This window comes from Balaenoptera ricei, chromosome 5 (assembly GCF_028023285.1).
Source record: "Balaenoptera ricei isolate mBalRic1 chromosome 5, mBalRic1.hap2, whole genome shotgun sequence".
NCBI lineage: Eukaryota > Metazoa > Chordata > Mammalia > Artiodactyla > Balaenopteridae > Balaenoptera > Balaenoptera ricei.
The window spans coordinates 71,812,300-71,819,873 of record NC_082643.1 but is presented as its reverse complement, the minus strand read 5'-3'; the positions used below and the strand labels follow the sequence as shown (position 1 = coordinate 71,819,873).

Genomic DNA, 7,574 nt, shown 5'->3' with positions numbered 1-7,574 from the left:
GATGGGTTGTTGCAACTTACTTAGGAGTAATATTTTTTAAAAAGCTGTGAGTTTTAACCTAGCAGAACATGGCAGGACAAAGCCACATTACACTGGCTGAGGGAGGGAATAGAAGGTCAAGGAGTGAGAAAAAAGACCAAATCAGAATTGTGGTCTTTTTCTCAACTTCTTTTCTAGTTATACAACAACAGTATTAAGTTTAGATTTGACCCCTTTACCCTCCAAAAAATAACTGCCAAGCGTTTCAAGTCTAGGTAACTGGGTGAACTGTTAAACAGAATTTCAGCGACACAAGCATGAACCAAACCCCAAGAGCACTCAGGTCCCGATCTACTGAGACAACTGCCGCAGGCAGACAGGAAGCTCTGTCCATCAGCTGGAGCTGGGAAGCCCCCGGGCGGCCAGCCCCGCCCCCTACCCCTGACGTCACGAGAGGTGGGGCGGCGAGCGAGTGGCCTTTCTCGGGAGCTCCGGCCGCTCTGCATCCCGGCGGATAAGGCGAGCAGGAGGAGAAGGAACGCGGGAAGGAACGGAGTCAGGAGGGGTTGCCAGCTCTGCCCAGGCGGGGCTCCGGCTCCGGCAGCTGAGCTTGGGAGTTGTCTGAGAAGTGATTTTTTTTTTTTTTTAACTTCAGAGTCAAATGGCTGGCAGAGAAGCATAACCCGCCTCCACTCTCCGGATTTGTGCTTGGTTCTTCTCTTGCATCCTGGGACTTGTGATCATCATGCTGTGATGTGTGCCCAGAGAGGAATTGGTAAGGGTGAACCAGCGAGCCTCTTGGACAGTTTCCTTGCCTTCCGTTTCACTACCCACGCTCTTTTCCTCTCTGTTTCTTTACTCTCTGTCTCTCTCTCCTCTCCCTCCCCCAATAATTTTCAGGTTGGATGAAGTGCCTCAAAACTGGAGTTTAGGGCTTTTGTTGAACTTAAAAAAAGAGAGAGAATCTTACACCATTTTCACTTTCTTGATTTCAGGAGAGGGATTATTTTATCTATTCTGAGTGCTGGTTTTGTGAAAAGATAAATTATGCACACACACCCTTTGTCATCTCATTGTGAAATCGAACAGTTTAAAGCAATTTTGGCTCTGTTTCAAAGGTAATGAAAAGAATGGGGGTTGAAATTTTAACCCAGTAAATAAACCACGGGTTGATTCCTTAGGAAGAAAAAGGTGTGTTGGAGCTTGGTCAGAAATAGTTTTTACAGGAGCGCTACCAAAAAGCCCGCGTTCTTCCCCGCAAGCACTAACTTTGCAGAACTTAATTGTTGTTTAGGGCACCCTTTATCTTACATTATAAAATAAGTAATTATACTTTACTATATACAGCAGAGAGACATCTGGCTGGTTAGTGAAACCTCCATTCTGGAGGGTCGGACTTCCTGTGCCTTCAGAAATGATGTATTTAAACTACTCTTAATCATAAGGGTATGTTAACTCGGGTATTTAGAATGTTATCTAAATAAGACCAAAGATTCTTCTTGCTTCTTTTCACGTTAGTTCTTTCCAAGGAGAAAAACAATTCCATAGTCTGAGCAAGCCTCTGACTCTAATCAACCTTGAACGATGACCCACAAGGATAGGGGGCTCCTTATCGCCAATGTTACCGTATCAGAAAAGTAACTCCAGAGGAGATAATTACTTTAAAATTAGGCTAGGTCACATTTCTGTGAGGAGTACCATCATAAAAAGATATTTGGTGACTTGTTTAGAGCCAATATGTGATACATGGTCATTGTAACAGTAAACTCATTCAGTGCCCAGGTGCAAGCCCTCACTCCAATCTACTCCAAAAGGTAATGTCTGCTCTTTCTGGACTCTTCTATCCCTTTACAAATGCATACCTACATTGAGATAGTTTGTTTTTATCGAAAGGAGATCATACCATATATGTTGAAAAACAACTCTCCAACATTCAAAAAGTTTTAGAGAGTTTTAAAAAGTAACAGTGTAACTGCCAATTTAACATTTGTTAAATTGTATGAAAAAGATGGAGAATCTAAGCAGTCTAAAACAGGATGTCAGGACTGTTTGACCTTTGCATAGCAAGAACTGAATACTTATTCAATACAATTGCTTAGTGACTAAATAGAATTTGAGTAGGATATCATTTATTTTGATATCAGTAAAATGGAGGAAATGCTCAGAATTTGATTATAATTTGTAATAGAACAGAGATGACTCACCTGTTAGACGAATGTACCTAGAATTAACTTTAAAAATTAAGAGGTAAAAATGTCCACATATTCAATCCTTCATTACAGGTCTTATTGTCTGATCTAGTTGAAAGTAGTCTTTTTAATGAGGGAAAAGCAAAGAAAATGCTACAAACAAGATCATTTGGGGATTCTCAAAACCCAAAGCATTAGCAGCTGAGCAGCTTTCCTTATCACCTGGAAGAGGTTTGTTATGAGTGTACTCTCTTAAAACATTTTCCCCTTCCTATTGTGAAAGAATTTCAAACTAAAGTGGATAGGATGGAAAGTCTCCTGCATGTGCCTTTAGGAAAACAAAACTTAAAGACTGAGAGACCGATTTCCCATAAATGCCTGATTTACAGAAATTGATAAATTGGAATTTTCTTAAATGTTAGGACGTTAATCAGAGGTTGCCTCATATCAGTCTTGGAAAGTTTTTTCTTATGGTTTCCAGAGCAAGAAAGGAAGAAATGATCCAGGTCGGGTTGGTCTCAGAATATGAGCTGAATTGAGTTTTGCTTGTATGACTAGACTGGTTTTGTCTGCTCAGGGAATTTTAAAAGCAGGTCTCAATTTGTTTTGACTTTAACAGACTCTCATTGAACTCTCCCCTCTTTACATGCCCTGCCCATCAACACAGCCTATTCCGAACCCTCAATGGACTCACCTGTCACTTGCTGTAGTTCACGTGTTGCGAATTTCAATTCCTCTGCTATTCCCAAATAAACTCATCTGTTTGAGCTTGCCTCAAATAACCTCTTTATTTAGATGGACATTACTACTGTGGATGGATTTATTTCATTTCAAAAGCCATTTTAGTCATAGAAACAATACTTTTCACAAAACTAGTATCACTGTTAGAGTATGAAGTTATAGTGGGACTAGTTTCATAAATGAGTGTGGCCTTAATGGAATCTTCTTTTATACTGCTCAATGAAGGGTACATTCATGCAACTATTAAAGGTAGTACTATGGGAATATGTATTAAAACCTGCAAATGTTTGTAGAGTTTGACTCAGTAATCCTAGGTCTAGAAATATATCCTACGGAAATCATCTGAATTCCATATGAAGATTTATAAATATGTTCATTAGTGTTATCTGTAATATGGAAAACTTAGAAACAAAATAAAGCCCCCAATAGAAAAATATTTAGACAAATTAAGGTATTATATATGCTTTGATAAAATCAGTTTCCTAAATATTTTTGAAAAAATTTCATGATTTAGAAAGGTCCTTGTAATGTATTAAGTGAAAAGAGCAAGATTTAACACTGTTATCTTGAATGTGTAAAATGCAACTTTGAAATAAATAAGATATATTATTTACTCAGTAAGCTCTTACTATATATCAGGCATTGTTCTAAATTAACAAACACTGAACAAGACCGTGTCGCTTTACATTTGCATACAAGTTTCTGTTTATATCAATGGATAAATCCACTGAAGCACATAGAAAAAAAATAGATTTTAAGGTGGTAGAGTTATAGCTTTTTATTTTTCTTGATATTCTCAAATATTCTACAGCAACTATTTTTATAATCACAAAAATGCCATTTTGAAAAATATTGCCAAGAAATACCATAACCAAAATTAAAAGACAAACTGTAAGCTCTATACTATAAATGCCAGTATGCCCTATAAAAGATATTATAAGAAGCAATGAGAGCTAGATGAACACCTCTATAAAAATGATCTCCAAAGAAAAATAGACATAAGTGGGCAATTCACACACAAAAAAAACTTTTCTAAGGTTTAGGGGAGAGGTATACTAACCTCCTAATCAGAGAATACTCAGTATAGCAATAAGTTACTCTATTTTCACACATCACAATGAACAAACATGGAAAGCAAATCAAAATGTGTGAGGTTGTTGGGAAGACTAATGATATGGAAAACTGTTCATGAAAAAAATGAAAGTAAGTTACAAAATAATATCCTACTTTTGAAAAAAATCCAGTCTACGCATAGAAACTATTTGTGGAGAATAAACCAAATGTTAATAGTACTTATTGGGTAGTGGGATTATAGATGATTTCTGTTTTTTTCATGGTATTAATCTTTAGTTTCTACAATTTCTACAGTGAATATATTTTAGTTATCAGGGAAAAAAGTTGCTATCCTAATGAAGCAATTTGTCATAGAATGAAGAGCACACAGACAATGTTATCTTTCCCCTCTTTTACTCAAAGCCTGCACAGTCTCATTGTGTGTAATTCCATGTCAGGTTTCATTGTTTCTGAATTATATTTGCTGGTGAGAATATTTGGATTATAAGGGAAATCAAAAGATGAAACTTATTCTAGTCACATTCACTCTTCCGCCCCCAGCTCTTTTCTGAAATAACAACCAGTGTTTGACTGATTTGAGCTTTATTCCTTTTCATTTCCTGTTGATCACATCTGCAAGGGTCTCGTGCTGATAAGCCTTAATTAAATACTCCTTAATTTGTTTTGCTAAAATCTGCTTATTCCATTTAAGGCCATTCTGAATGAAGAAGATGAGTACAGCTGCATTTCTGTTACAAAACGAACTTACAAAATTTCAGCTCTTTATGTAGGATAAATAATAAAAAAATCTTAGTATCTTGGTTATAAGGTGAAAATTAGTTTTAAATTATCCAAAAACATTGTGAAGTCTTTTTTTAGTTTATAGTACTCATAATTACTTAGCACTATGTTTAAGCATTCTCATTCCCCTTACAGACTATAATAATATATAGACGGTTCTAGTAAAAATCTTAATTATCCTTTCTTCTTCGCTAAAGTCTTTCATAGACAGGTATTCTCAGATGTTTTCATGACAAAGATTCTACTAATCTGCGATGTCCTTCAGCCAACAAATTAACATGTCTAACCGCCAGGTTAGAAAAATGCCTGAATCATTTTAAGAAAAAATTTATTGAAGTATAGTTGACTTACAATACCATATTAGTTTCAGGTGTACAAAATAGTGATTCAGTATTTTTATACATTATGCACCATACGAAATTATTACAATATCATTGACTGTATTCCCTGTGCTGTACATTATATCCCTGTGACATTTATTTTATAACTGGTAGTTTGCACCTCTTAATCCTCTTCACCTGTTTCATCCATTCCCCCCTCCCCTCCCCTCCCCTCCCCTCCCCTCCGGCAACCACTAGTTTGTTCTCTATATCTGTGAGTCTGTTTCTCCTTTGTTATATTTGTTTGTTGATTAGATTTCACATATAAGTGAAAATATACAGTATTTGTCTTTTTCTATCTGACTTATTTTATTAAGCATAATACCCTCTAGGCCCATCCCTGTTGTCACAAATGACAAGATTTCATTATTTTTTTTATGGCTGAGTAATCTTCCATTGTACATATATACCACATTTTTTTATTCATCTATTGAGGAACACTTAGGTTGCTTTCATATCTTGGCTATTGTAAATAATGCTTCAGTGACCATTGAGGTGCATGTATCTTTGTGAATTAGTGTTTTAATTTGGGGGGGATGAATACGCAGAAGTGGAATTGCTAAATCGTATGGTAGTTCTAGTTTTAATTTTTGAGAATAATCCATACTGTTTTCCATAGTAGCAATGCCAATTTACATTTCAATCAACAGTGCACAAGTGTTCCCTTTTCTATACATATTCACTAGTACTTGTTATTTCTTATCTTTTTGACGATAGCCTCTCTGACAGGTGTGAGGTAGTATCTCATTGTGGTTTTGATTTGCATTTCTCTGATAATAGTGATGTTGAGCATCTTTTCAAATGCTTGGTCATCTGTATGTCTTCTTTGAAAAATGCCTGTTCAGATTCTCTGCCCATTTTTAGTTAGGTTGGTTTTTTTTTGATATTGAGTTGTATGAGTTCTTCTGAGATATTCTGGGAAATATCTTTTCCCACTTAGTAGGTTGTCTTTTCCTTTTGTTGATGATTTCTTTTACTGTGCAATAGCTTTTTCATTTGATGTGGTCCCATTTATTTATTTTAGCTTTTGCTGCCCTTGCCTGAGGAGACATATCCAAAAAAATATTGCTAATGCGCCATCCCTGGCAGTCCAGTGGTTAAGACTCAAAACTCCCACTGCAGGGGGCAGGGGTTCACTCCCTGGCTGGAGAGCTAAGATCTTGCATACCACATGGTGCAGCCAACAAAGAAATAAATAAAATACATATTAAAACATATTCAAAGCCCCAATGTGGGGCTTGAACCCCTCACTCCTTAGGGAGGACCTCTGAGTTTGTAATAGCCCCTTTTGCTTGTGGGTTGCCCACCAGAGGTGTGGGTCCTGAATAGACCACATCTCTGCCCTCATCTCTGTCTCAATGTGTATGTGGTTTGTTCATTTTTTTGTTTAGTAGCCTTAATTATAGAAGAGCTGTTCTGCTAGTCTTCAGGTCATTCCCAGAGAGAGTTGTTCTTTTGGTGTGTCTGTGGGAGGAGGTGAGCTCAGGTTCTTCCTCCTCTACCATCCATCAGATTCCTGATACCTTAATCTGAAGCATTGTTATACTTTTAAGATTCCTAAACCAAGGACTGAGAGGAAAAGGAAATGCTTTCGACAAGGCAAGGGAATTTTGAAAAGTAATTCTTACTGTGAGTCCTAAACTGACTTTCCTCTCCCAAATTATCACATTTCATTTTGAGCCAGGCTAGTGCAAAAGATGGGGTCCCGTGGTCCTTACTGCCCAGTTTGTCACATTTTTTGTCTGCTTGATTTGGGTCATGGTCAGGATGGGTGGGGTGATGATAGGAATGTGTGGATAAGGTATGTTGTATTAAGAATGCAGTATTGGTAACAAGCAGAGGACAGGAGTGGAAGCAGTACAGGAAGGATAGAGCCAAGTGGGGAAAATGAGAGTGTGGCTCGTGCCAGGTTGTTGCAGTGTTGTCCTCTCCAGCTTTTGGTGTTGCTGTGTCATCGAGGTGCACTCAGAGATACCTTTGGAAATCTCTAATTCCACTCCTTGTTAGCTTACTGGTAAACTGTGCTCTGAAGCACATTACTCAGTTTTTCCAGTCTAGTCTCCCTGCCTTTTCTCCCCCATTCCAATCTGTCTTTTACGCCTCTTGCAAAGAAATCCTTTAAATGTCCACATCATGTCACACCTTCTCAAATATCTTTGACTTCCCATTTCCTTTAATCTAAATATAAATTCTTCATCTTAGTAGGTAGAGACTTATTATGACTAGATTTCCTTCTTAATTTCCCATCCTTTCTTAATTCGTATTTGAATCTCCAGCCATGTTGAACTACTCAGTGTTACTTAACACTGGGTTATAGGGGTTTCTAGCCTCCTTGCCTTTATTCATAATATTTCCTTTTCTAAAATCTACAAATCTCTTCTGTCAGATTCTCAACATTTCCCAAGACTCACTTAAAATTCTCTCTTTTGGG

The 7,574-nt window shown here is 37.3% G+C and overlaps 1 protein-coding gene across 2 annotated transcripts in view; it reads left to right on the top strand.

Annotated features, from left to right (window-relative positions):
- Positions 1 to 497: 497 nt before the first annotated feature.
- Positions 498 to 7,574, top strand: part of ATP10D (ATPase phospholipid transporting 10D (putative)) — a 135,098-nt gene continuing 128,021 nt past the window's right edge. For both annotated transcript variants that reach the window (XM_059923059.1, XM_059923061.1), the window contains exon 1: positions 498 to 754. The gene's annotated coding sequence lies outside the window, so the exon portion shown is untranslated. The remainder of the gene's footprint in view (positions 755 to 7,574) is intronic.